Source organism: Pan troglodytes, chromosome 2 (assembly GCF_028858775.2).
Source record: "Pan troglodytes isolate AG18354 chromosome 2, NHGRI_mPanTro3-v2.0_pri, whole genome shotgun sequence".
NCBI lineage: Eukaryota > Metazoa > Chordata > Mammalia > Primates > Hominidae > Pan > Pan troglodytes.
The window spans coordinates 151,562,713-151,576,153 of NC_086015.1; the positions used below are offsets into that span (position 1 = coordinate 151,562,713).

Here is a 13,441-nt window from a genome sequence, read left to right on the forward strand (position 1 = left end):
ACTGCAGAGAGCTGAGATCACACCACTGCACTCCAGCCTGGGCAACAGAGCGAGACTGTCAAAGAAAGAAAGGAAAGAAAGAAAGAAAGAGAGAGAGAGAGAGAGGGAGAGAGAGAGAGAAAGAAAGAAAGAAGAAAGAAAGGAGAAATACGTTCAAAACAATAAAGATTAGCTATTTTGACATGAAGCTATACTGAATCTATTCTCAAATTCTCACATTTAACCTCAGAAATGTAGATTACATATGCTTGAAAATAATGTTTTTTTTTCTACAAAGCAAGGTCATCATCTCTACAACTGAAAAAAAAGGTAACAAAACTTTGTGTTTACACATAGAAAAAAACTAAAGGGAAAAAGTGCATTTTTAAAAATGCAGAATTTTCTAACTTTTAAAAGGTAAGTAATACGTGTTTCACATTAAATAAAATATTAAACATCCATATTTAAAGTAAAAGTTAGCATGATATTGCTTCCTATCCCCATTCTGCTGGGATAATACAAATGTGTTTCCCATTTCATATTTCATAATTAAGCACAAAACACCATCTAATGAAGTTTTTAGGATATCTTATTCAAATAGTGATTCAGAGAATCCTGTAGATGAATAAAAATACATGATCAGAAATGCCTGCACAGCAACAAAAACTCAACTACATAATTAGGGGATCTGTTTTGTGTCTAGCTCAAATTACATATTATTTGATAAATATGTGTTTATCTGGTTATGAGACAAAATTCTCCTTCCTTTATGTTTGAATCCACATCTCTGATAATCAAAAAAGTATATACTTGATATACTTGAATTCATGAGAAACATACTCACTGAGTTCTAGTAACATTTTCCACCAAACTCTTAACACATTCATAATGGTTTATTTAAAATAAGTATTTATTAAAAATGTAATAAAACATGATGGTTATCATTGTCTGACTTGCAAGTAACAGGACCTAAATTCGAATTCTGGCTTTTTCATTTGCCAGCTTTACAGTATTACTTTAAAGAAGTTACTTAACCTCTCCAAGGCTTACTTTTATCATTTATAAAATAAGGTTAATGATAACAACCACAGAGATCTTGAAAGAATTAAGTGTTCAATATATATTAATAACTGTTAAAACTAACTGCTTCCTGGCCCCAAAACTGAAAACCTTAAGGATGTATTATATAGAGAGTTTGCCTGTGTATCTCCCTCAGTACTTGGCTAAGTGACTGACATATAATATAGATATAATATTTTATGAGTAAATTAAATGAAAATAATTTGGGAGTTGAATGCAAAATATTTCTATATGCCTATACACTTGCAGGGTACCATCCAGAAAAGTTTTTCAGGATGTCATATTATTGTAAGCCATTGGTCAGGATGGAGGGAGAGAAGGACTTAACGAGATAAGGGGTTCCTCTGTGACTTTACTTTTGACATTTGAACAAGATAGTGCTGAAATTTAAATCTACTCACATAGATTTCAAGTTCACTTACATATATACTTAAAAACTCTCCTATGTTGTTCAAATAATTAAATTTATTGCTTTTCAGAATTTATGCAGAATTGTGAGGCAAAACTTAAAAAATTATATGAGAATAAAGGACAGAAGGTGAGTATAGGAAGGAAGCAAAACTATCTCAATAATTTAGGTTATAAAAAATTCTCATGTGAATGAGTTACAGAATTCTCAAGCTTTATTTGAGATAAGACACAAAACATGAAGCTGAGAATTGTAATTATTTCCTACAACAAAAAGTAGAAATAATTTAACACATAATGTTCTAATAATTTGACATTTATTCATTGAATATATATTTTTCTAAGGTATTTTTTAGGTCCATCTTGTCCATACAGTAGACACTAGACACATGAGACTATTTAAATTTAAATTTAAATTTAAATTTATATTAATTAATATTTAAAAATCACGCTAGGCACGGTGGCTCATACCTGTAATCCCACCACTTTGTGAGGCCAAGGCGGTCAGATCACTTGAGGCTAGGAGTTCAAGACCGGTCTGGCCAACATGGGGAAATCCTGTCTCTATTAAAAATACAAAAATTAGCCAGACGTGGTGGTGCATGCCTGTAGTTCCAGATACCCAGGAAGCTGAGAGATGAGAATCGCTTGAACTTGAGCATGGGAGGCAGAGGTTGCCATGGATCTGCAGTCTGGGAGTCGAGATCACACCACCGCACTCCCACCTGGGTGACAGAGCAAGACTGTGTCTCAAAAAAAATAAAATTAAAATTTGTCCCTCAGTCACACTAGCCACATTTCAATTGCTCTATAGCCACATGTGACCAGTGATTACCATATTGGATAGTTCAGAAAACATTTTTATCATCACAGAAAGTTTCATAGGACAATAACTCTTCTAGATAGTTTGGGGCCACAAAAAAGGCTGAGGGCAGTACATTATAGCCAAAGAGCTGAAGATATGCTAGAGGAGATGAAACATGAGCAAAAACCATTTTAATACAAAACAAGTTTTAATTTTACAAATCAAGTGCCACAAGAACACTAGTGACCACAGAAGACTGTTCGTTAAGATTTGAGTTTAATTTTGAAGAATGAACAAGATATTTACATTTGTTGCATGGCTTTAAATTTCTCTTTATGTAAAAGATAAAATTTCTAGGGCAGCAATTATAGGAAAGTGAAGATTTTTAATGCTATTCGACTAATGTTTCTTCTTACTTTATAAATGTTGTGTCTTTACTAGAAAAATCTAAGGGGATTTTACTTTCATCTTAAGATTTTTAGATCTTTCATCATTCCTTCACAATTATTTGTTGAAGACTCCAGAAATAATGCACTTCTAAATTATTTTAAATTCAAAATTGCTTCATTGAGATTTGGTACTTAACCTAGTTCATGTTAAGAAGCAATGAATATGATGTGTTAAATGCAAAAACAATGTGGTATCAGTGCTATGAATTTAGTTTATAAATTCCTTCCTGAGATAAAAGCATTCATATTAAAAATACAAAAAAGTATTTTTTGTTTTGTCCGATTCATCACCTCTCTACATCATTTTCTCTATATTCCTAGGAACACAAACACAGACACTACATAAGGCTTAGAGCGTAAAATGGTAGGAAGCTATGACACTTGCCTGTTGTACTCAAGAGCATTACTGACAGGCTCTCACTTAATACTATGGAAAGAACCTCCCTTAGGTGTCCCAAGGAGGTGTAATAACTTACTAACACAAGGTGGTGCTCTGTTCTTATGAAACAGCCTGTCTTTGCTTTGGTTCTAGGAAGCAGAGGTCAAACATTCTTATAGCTTGACCATTTTTCTTGAAGGTTTTAAAAACTGTTAATGTCTCATTCTCACTTGAAAACCTCATCCAACCCATTTAAAAATCATTCTTAGAAAGCTGTCCTAATCATAATTCCAACCACTCAGGGAGGATCCAATTTATCTCATTGTTCTCAACAGTAATTTTGATGGCAGTAGGCCTTGGATCTCTCACTGATTGCTTCTTTTCATTTTTCTCTGTTTGTGATCCTTTTGATCAGATAGTTCTTAACACTTTTCTTGGGGTTGTCTCAAGCCTATTGTTTCTGTGAACTGATCAGACTTTTTCCAGACAAAACTGCCAGATTGACCTCCAAATAAATGATTAGAACAACTTTGACTCTCCTTCAGCTAACCAGTCTATTATTATTTATTTATTTCATTTTGCTTCCTATGTATGAACATATATAATATAACATATCGTTGTATATTTATATTAATATGTTTACCTATTGGTAAATCTCTAATTTCATCCTTCCTGTAGAAAAACCTTGACAATGTAATATGAAAATGTGACATGCAGTTAACCACATTTAAATAATCCTCCTTATGACTGAACAGGAAACAGGCCAATGCCATATTCCATTTAATGCTATTTTTAAGGGAAGAATAACTATAGCTTCAAATATGGATATATATGTACACATATATGTGCATCTACATATAACACAAAAATATACAAATTATAAATATCTACAAATATTCCTGGAAAGAGCTAAAGGCAGGATTCTAGCATTACATAATTTTACATATGCCAAATCCTCTAATCAAATGGAATCTGATTCTTTATGCTGCCAGGTAGTTATATATTTCTTTCTAATACTTCTCAAGGAAACTTTCCATAGCTGTCTTAAATTTCTCAAGGACATTGATCTCAAAATAATCTCAACCTCTATTCTTCTATTCTGAATCTTATGAAAGCATTTATCTTGTTTATAAATAGCTAAAAACCTCTTAAGAAATCAGACTGGAAGAGGTTGCATATATTTCAAACATTTTAAAATCACAAAACAAAACCAGTAAGTCAAGAAAATAGACAAGAAAAGATTCCATTTGTTTTAAAGTGTGTTCTAAAATCATATCACTAATGAAAGTCTGCTGATGTCATGACAATGTCATAGCTTCAGCTCTTCAAAGAACATGTTGTCTGGTTACTATAGCATTGCTATATTTGGATTAATTAGAAACGGAAACGTGGATAGCATTAGCTTTGAAATTAAATGAGCCCCCTAACGGGGAAGCTAATTACTGAATTCATTCTGAAGATCTGTTTTACTCGTGAAAATTTAGGTTATTAAATTGAACAATATGTACTCAGGACTAGAAATGGAAATCAGGGCATCCTCGGACAGAGCACAGGGGAACCAGTGGCTCTTATGGAGCCAGACCTGATATTAGTCTTTTGTTAGAGAGGATTATTATTGTTAATATTGTCACCTTTATGACAAAGGTTCTAATATGAAGAGTACTTGGAATTCTTAAAAAGCTTCCATTAGTCCATTCAGTACCCTACTCTGACTTCCATTAATGTATCTTCCCTACTGTGTGATTAGGAAGCTCCACCGGAAGCCATAATCTGGATGCATTGGGGAAGATTTAGGGAGGAAATTTTCCATAAGCTTGAAAGACAAAATGGCATTTATCTGGGTTTCAAATGTTTCTTCTCCTTGAGGTTTCGTTTTCTGAATTAAAGTTTGAAGTGAACATACTATATATTCACAGTATTGTGCTTTTCAAATGTCCCCCTCACACACACATACATACAAACACAGCAAAGATAGCAGGAGGCAGGTTATGGTCAGAGAAAATTCAGCTCCCTTTGTTATGCTATTTAAGTAATCATTAAGTACATTACTAATATCCATGGCCATTTTTAAAACCAAGTAGCAATAACTAGTTTATCTCACTAAAGTGCCCAGATCCTTAGGAACCAGAAAGAAGCTTTTCAGCATCACATCCAATATGCCCCTAATACTTAGTAAAGGCTGATATGATGATGCAGATCTTTTGATCACTTTTGGGATGAAGATCCAATTTATGTTACTAAATCCCGATTCAATAAGGCAGTGCAGAAGATGCTGACCTAGCAGGGTCTTTATAACTGAAAGCCAGTGTTTGGTTTTATTGACAGAACTTTGTGCTAAAGACATGGAGTTTCCCAGCTACTTCAGGGTCATCCCAGTTACCTGTTCTCTCTCCACCTCCCACAGACTATATTGTGATAATCTCTAGAATTATCCCCAAAAGGAAGAAATAAAACATCTGCTTGGTGTATTCCTTATCAATCTTTATTCTATACTTCTCTTTCTGGATTCCCCATGATTCAGAGCACCTCCAGCCTTATTCCAGCTGTGTGGTGCAAAGGACCCAGGCATTGTTTTAAAAATTCTTGAATCATAATGAACTAATAAGGTCCTCAATATAGCATATTTCTCCCATCGTTTAGGTGAGTTAAATTATTTGTAAGTTATGAAAGCCATGCATCTTTCTTGTTTTACTCCAAACATCATATTGGCATTTCATAATAGAAAAATTGAAAGTTGGCTATGTGGTAATATACTTTTTATCATAGACTTGTGTAATACTGTATTAATATACAACAAGTCCAAAATATAACATCTTTATTTTGTCTAAGAAATAAGTCTAGAGAAATGAGTGATTTATTTTTATAGAAACTGCATCCAAGAACTGCAGAGGTTTCAGCCCCAGCAACAAGAAAACAAGAACCTTATCAAGATATGGGTGCTGTAATGGGCTAGATTTTTCTTAAAAAAGAAAGAAAAAAGGAATAGGGAAGGTGTACGCAGTCTTGCAAATGAGGCAAGAACTGTTCTACAGAGTCAGGAGAGAGTCGAAATAAAGATGCTTGATGCTGAGTTGCAGAATCATTAGACTGTTACTTACTCCTTATCTTCTTTCTGCCTGTGAATAATTTCAATGACCAGTACGTAGTAATGACATTGCATATGTATACATGATAATATATTATGCAATAATTTAAAATATGTTGGAAGTGTTGTGCCATTGGAAGAATTGCTGAAGGGGTAATGTTATAAAAAAGGCTTAGTGCAAGAAAATAAGATAGGTGATATAATATCAACTATATGAAACGTTTAGATAAGAAACAAAACTAGAAGAAAATAGGTCAAAATGTTAAGAGAGGTTAGGATTTTAGGTAGTAACTTAAGGCCCTATATGTCTGGCCACCTGTAATTCTCTGAGATCATCTTTTATTATTGCTTCACTCCCCATCCCCCACAACAGTATCCTGCTCCAGCCACAGTACTGTTATTATTATTATTATTATTATTATTAAGTTCTGGGGTACATGTGCAAAACGTGCAATTTTGTTCCATAGGTATACACGTGCCATGGTGGTTTGCTGCACCCATCAACCTGTCATCTACATTAGGTATTTCTCCTAATGTTATCCCTCCCACAGCTCCCCACCATCTGACAGGCCCCGGTGTGTGATGTTCCCCTCCCTATGTCCACGTGTTCTCATTGTTCAACTCCCACTTATAAGTGAGAAGATGTGGTGCTTGGTTTACTGTTCTTGTAATAGTTTGCTGAGAATGATGGTTTCCAGCTTCATCCATGTCCCTGCAAAAGACATGAACTCATTCTTTTTTATGGCTGCATAGTATTCCATGGTGTATATGTGCCATGTTTTCTTTATCCAATCTATTATTAATGAGCATTTGGGTTGGTTCCAAGTCTTTGCTATTATGAATAGTGCCACAATAAATGCTATATAAAATTACATCCACACTTTATTTTTCTCCATAGCTGTTAACATTACCTGACATAACTTACCAACGTAGGGATTGCTTTTTGCTAGTATTTCCCAAGAAAACAGAATGATTGCTTAGAAAGGGAGAGAAGAGGAAGCTGAGGGTGTATGTTAGAAAGTGATGGAATTTAGGCTAATAAGAAAGGAAAGAAGAATATTTGGGAGAGGCAGAGATGTCAGGCAGAACAATCATTGGATTATACATCACAAAAATTTTGAGGATCAGGGAACCAGGATAAATAAGCCTGGAAAAATAAGAAGTACTAGTCAAGAATGTTGTTTGTTTTGTTTTGTTTTGTTTGCTTTGGAAGTGAGAATTGTGGAGGGATTGCAACTACTGTCTGGTGTCATTTCCTTACCTTTATAGACACCCTGCCTAATGGGTTTTGGACTGAATTATTCAGGAGGGGAAAAGAAAAAAAGGGGTAGAGGATATTCCACTCTTACTATTTTGATGTATATAATTAGCAGGCTCTGTCTAGATAAGTATGCACCTATAGTAACTTCCTTTTGAAAAAATAAAAATCAGATCTAATGGAACATTTGCAAACTGCTTTTCTTGCACTCAGTAATGTGTCATGGACATTATTTCATGTTAAAAAATATATATTTTTAAAACTATATAATATTTCACTACTTGTAGAGACCATAATATAGTTAACCAGTAACTGATTGTTGAACATTCAAATTGTTTTTCTCAGACTTTAATAGACAAAGTAAAATCTGTATATACTTGATTTCTATTTTGCATACTTGTTGCTATGGGTTTGAATATATTACCTCCAAAATCAGGTGTTGCCAATGTGAAAGTATTAAGAGGTAGAGTCTGTAAGAGGTGACTAGGTCATGAGGGTTCGTCCCTCATGAATGGGATTAAGACCCTTTTAAAGGATCTTTGCAGAGTGCTTGGTAGCTTACCCTTCCACCTTCCACCAGATGAGGACACAATGTTTCTTCCATCTGGAGAACTCAACTCTCACCAGTCGAACCTGCCACCATCTTGATCTTACACTTCCCAGCATCCAGAACTGTGAGAAATTAATTTTTGTTTTTTATAAACTACCCAGTTTGTGACAGTCTGTTATAATAGCACAAAACAGACTAAGACACATGTTTACATCCTTTGGGTAAACTTTTAGGAGTGGAATTATATGGCAAAAGACCATTAGATTTTAAATGTTGATATTAATTTATTGAACAATCATTTATTAAGAATTTGCAATGTTTCTCAGGCACTATTGTAGTCTTTTTGAATATGGCAATAATCAAAACAGAAAAGAATGGCAGCTTTTATGAAGCTAATGTACTGGTACAAATATAGTTGAGATGATTCAATCAACTTATATTTCCACCAACACTGTATCAAAGTATCCATTTCCTCTTATCTTCACTAACTTCACTGGCTATTTCAAAACTTTAATACTTTTGGCTAATCAATTTTTTTCTTATTTTAATTGTTTCAATAATTTGCACTATTTGATTACTAGAAAAGTTAGACATGTGATAGGCTTATTAGTCATTGTATTTCTACTTCTACATTACATTTTTGTGCTGTTTGCTCTTTTTTTCCCTATTTGGTTATTTTTTCCTTATTTGATTTACAAAAGGTTTTCAAATGAAAAGAAATATAAACTTCTTAGTAGAGAATAATTGTTCAGGCTGCCGAAAAAATAAATACCCTTTCTAATATGAGAGAATTCCACGCTGCCTCCCACTCAGGAAGCCAAATAAGACATGCCATTTTCTCTCTCCAACCTAGTATAGCAAGTACATTGGAGTCAAATGCCCTAAGGATGGCCAATCAGATGCTTCTGTGGGGGATACTGAATCTAGAGGAGGTAATTCAATACAGAGAGTCTTTTAGAAATAATTTGAGATACCTGTGGTAAAGTAAAAAGCCCCAAAGCCTCCCCATGAACTCTTAGTGAAAATATGCCATTTTGGTACAGTGCCTTTGCTGTACTTGTTCCATCTTGCTTCTAATTAAACTTGCTTCTCAAGCCTTCCTGTTGGTTCTGTGAGCAACTCCCAAAACAACCTTTAGGCTAATGTTAACCAGTAATTTTCTGTTGTTTTGTAACTAGCAACATTATTAGAATAGGTGTTTCATAAATATATATTTCCAGCATAATTTTTCTAATATTTTGTAGTGTATTTGCCAAACACAATGTATTAATTTGTACTTAATCAAGTATATCAATATTTTACTCTGTGTATTCTACCATTGACATGTGCTTAGAGGGCTTCTGAATATCAAAATTATAAAAATATCCATCTATTATATTTTCTAGTATTTATATTACATCATTAATATATGTGGAATTTATGCTTATACAAGGCATAAGAGCTTTATTTGTTTTCTTTATTTTGGTTCTCAAATATGTATCCAATTGCCTCTCACTTTTTTTTTTTTTTTGTATAACCAGAACCTTGCTCAGTGATTCAAAAACTACTCTTGTCAGATATTTAATTCTTCTGCTAATTTGTAGAGACTTTGTTCTTTTTAATTGATCTGTCCATTCTTGGATTCTCATTACAGTTTCAATCAATCTAGTTTAAATGACACTTTCATATTTGATAAGGTTAGTCCCCTTCATTACACATCTTTTTCAGAATTTGGCTGGATATTTTTGTCCACTTATTTTTCGGGATATATTTTATAAATTTTTCAATTAAAAGCCCTTTGTAATTTTGATTGCTGTTATACAAAATACACAGGCTAATTGGGAAAAATTCGTCAACGAAATATTTCTAGCCAAGACCATGTGATATTTCTTACTTACTTACCATTTTTTATGATCACCAGTATTTTGTTTTTATGTATGCTTTGCATAGTTCTTGGTAAGTTTATGTGCTTTATATCTTTATTTAATTGTATTTTAAAAGTGATTATTATTCATTTTCAAGGGAGTTATTGTTTTTGTTTATTTTTGGCAGTTTATTTACTAATTTTAATTCTAGTAGTTTGGTTTTCTCAGTATGTAATCATGTAATACATAAATCATTATAATTTAATATCATTTGTTCAACTTTTATCTTATTTTCTTGTGTGATAGGTCATGTCCAAGGTTTTATTTGTTATTTTTCTTTTGTTTTATTTAACATTAAACTTAATGCTTTTTTAGAGGAAAGTCACTACTAATTTTAAACATAATGTAGACTCATATTGTTAATAACATTAATTAAGAAATTGGTGGAAAGTCATTTACAGTTGTGGGAATGGGGTAATTTTGTCTCTGTTTGCCTTTTCCCTACATTTGCTGAAACTTTTGCAACAGGGGTCCACCCAGCCTAAAAAAGGGTGAAGAAAAGACTTCATGACCATCGGAAGTCCAACTCCAATTTCAGGTGACTTTCCTGCATTGGAGTAAGGCAGCCATTTTGGCAACACATTTGATAGAACAAAAGGTTTGCCATACAAGGCTTTCAATTGGTGTTTCTCCCCTTTTCTGTTATTGGTCCACTGTTGTAAAAGGTAGTTTCAAATGATTATTTTACATTCCTCCAAAGTCACACCAAATTCTGTGAGATTTTGGAATGTCTCCTTTCTGAAAAACTACACCCAACATGTACATAATACTGTATATCAATTGACCATTTTTCTTTACAAGGTTTGTACAATGCTAACAAAAAAATATGGAACTTTTACCTAAACCATATGTTGGAAAACTGAGTCAGGGTATATGTTACTTTACCATAGGTGACACAACAAAACTGATAACTGCTAATTTCCAAGGCATATCTTGCAGAGCATGCATTTTACAAAGTACATATAGAGATTAAGTCTCAGTAAGACTCAATCTGTCATTCATTCTGAGGCAAATTGCTCTCCAATCATTAACCTGTGAAATCAAACATATTATGTGCTTCCAAAATATAATGATGGAACTGCCATAAGATGGACATTCCCATTCTGAAAGGGAGATAGGAAAGAAAAAAGGAAGGACAGGTCCCCAGTCAAGTCCAAAATTTAACAGGGCATACAACATTAAATCTTAAGGCTTTTGAATAATCTTCTTTGGCTCAGTGTTCTGCCCTCCAGATCTGCTGGGCCAGAGATCCTGCCTTCTGGACACACTAGGACTGAGATTCTGCTCCTGAATCTTTGCCTGGCAAAGGTTGGCTCTAGGTGGTCCTGCTTTCATAAATTTGCTGGACACAGCCCATATTGTAGTCTCATGGGTTGGAGTGCTTGTGGTTCTCCACAGTGGAATTCACATGCCACACAGGTGGCTCCACCAGTCAAGGGTCACAAAGGAGGCACTGCCTCTAAGGCTCTGTTGGGTATTGCCTTGATGGAGGATCTCTGTTGCAGTTTCCTGCCTGGACCTTGTGGCTTTCCAAAACATCCTTTGAAATCTAGGTGGAGGTAACTATGCCACCATAGCTTTGCTGGGCACAATGCTCACTTTACTAGGGTTTGTCAGGGCTGCACCTGGGACAGCAAAAAACAAAGCAATGGAGTAAGAATAGCAGAGTCCTTGATTTGTGCTATCATTGGGCAATGGCAGCTCCTTCTTTGAAATTTTTCTCACCCCAGGCCTTAGCACTCTAGGCCTCTGATTGTGGGAGCAGCCTAGATGATCCCTGAAATGTCTTGGGGGTCATTCTTCCATTTTTTTTGACAATGGGTCCTGGCTGCTGTTTAGATGGCTAAATAAACTCCCTATCATCTTGGTGAATAGTGCCTGGCTCCAGTTGAGATGGTCCATCCATACAATCCATAGTCATCTCTTATCATTTGGCCAAATACTTGCTCTCTCCCAAACAGGCTTTCTCATTTTTTTTTTCCAATATGGACAGGCTGAGAATTTTCTAAAATTTTAAGGTTTATTTTTGTTTTGATTAATAATTCCATCTTTAAATAACTTCTCTCACCTCACTTTTAATGATACAGGCAGTCAAGCGGGACCAAGCTGCACCTTCAACACTTTGCTTAGATATTTACTCAGCCAAATACCCACTTGCACACTCACAGATTCTACTTTCCAAAAAAATACTAGAACATGAACATGATTCTTCCAAGTTCTTTGTCACTTTATAACAAGGATGTCCTCTCTTTCAGTGTCCAATAACATGTTCCTCATTTCCATCTGAGAGCTCATCAGAATGGCCTTTACAAATCATACTTCTGCAACGTTCTTCCATTCATAACCACTTAGGTATTTTCTAAGAAGATTGAGGCTATCTCTATAACTGTACTGCTCTCCTTCTGAGCCCTCACCACAATCACTCCTTATGTTTTATTCATAACAATGTAGGCTTTTTCTAGCATTCACTTCAACTATTCCAACCTCTGCCAATTACCCAGTTCCTAAGCTGCGTCCACATTTTTAGATAGTTGTTATAATAACACCCCCACTTCTCAGTACCAACTTTTTGTCTTAGTCCACTCAGGCTGCTACAACAAAATGTCATAAACTGGCCTATAAACAATAAAAAAATTATTTCTAACAGTTCTGGAGGCTGGGAAATTCAAGACCAAGGAACCAGCAGATTTGGTGTCTGATGAGTGCCCACTTTCTGATTTATAAATGGCATCTTCTTCCTGTGTTCTCACAGTTGGAAGAGGCAAGGGGTCTCACTTAGGCCTCTTTTATAAGGGCATTAATCCCATTCATGAAGATTACTAATAAGCAAAAGGAGTAGTCCAGTTTCTGGTCTCTGTTCACTCTCTGTCTACTCTCCTGAAGCAATTCAGCCACTCTAACAGCAGCTGTGAAGTGATGTCAATGGCCCATTGTTGTTATGCATCATTTTCTACAAAGGTAGTTAACTTTGAGGGCTCTGGAGATAATGTGGCTGGCACAGATACACATACGTGATTTTATTCCAGTTTGCCTCTTTTCTCTTCATCTTTACCATTAAGATTGACAATAAATCTAAGGAAACTGATATACAGCAATGTGTGAAGGCAATGTATGGCAAAAAGTATTATTTGTTTGTATATTTGTTTTCCTTCCACAAGAGGAGTAGATCAAAAAATTAACAACTTCAGGGAAACAATGAGACATGGTCAGATCCTCTGTCTTCCAACTCTAGCACTAGACATGAGATGCTATTTATCTAGAGCAGAAGAAGGAGCTTCCATCTTTTTTATGAGTTCTCCTAATCAGGGAATTTATTGAGATTTGAGGGAATTTCCCCAGCTAATTTCTCACAACAGTGCTCTGATATCTTGAAAAGAAGTTGAGTATCAGTTCCAAGAGTCATGCTGAATTTGGTATGACTATCTGGAAAAAAAATGTCTTGAAGTTTAACAGGAAATAGTTGCTACTATTCTCTATTTCATTGCTGGTGGCTATTTTATTCCCCCAGTTCCTTATTTCTTATTCATTTTGGACAGATCCTAGG

General features: G+C 34.7%; 1 long non-coding RNA gene across 2 annotated transcripts in view; it reads right to left on the bottom strand.

Annotated features, from left to right (window-relative positions):
- LOC129143542 (uncharacterized) overlaps nucleotides 1–13,441 on the bottom strand; it is a 98,623-nt gene that overhangs the window by 21,070 nt on the left and 64,112 nt on the right. Inside the window, exon 3 of one of the 2 annotated variants that reach the window (XR_008547135.1) lies at nucleotides 1,768–8,115. The exons of the other annotated variant lie outside the window; for it this stretch is intronic. This is a non-coding gene — a long non-coding RNA (uncharacterized LOC129143542). Of the gene's footprint in view, nucleotides 1–1,767; nucleotides 8,116–13,441 lie in introns of those variants that run through there. 2 annotated transcript variants of the gene reach the window in all.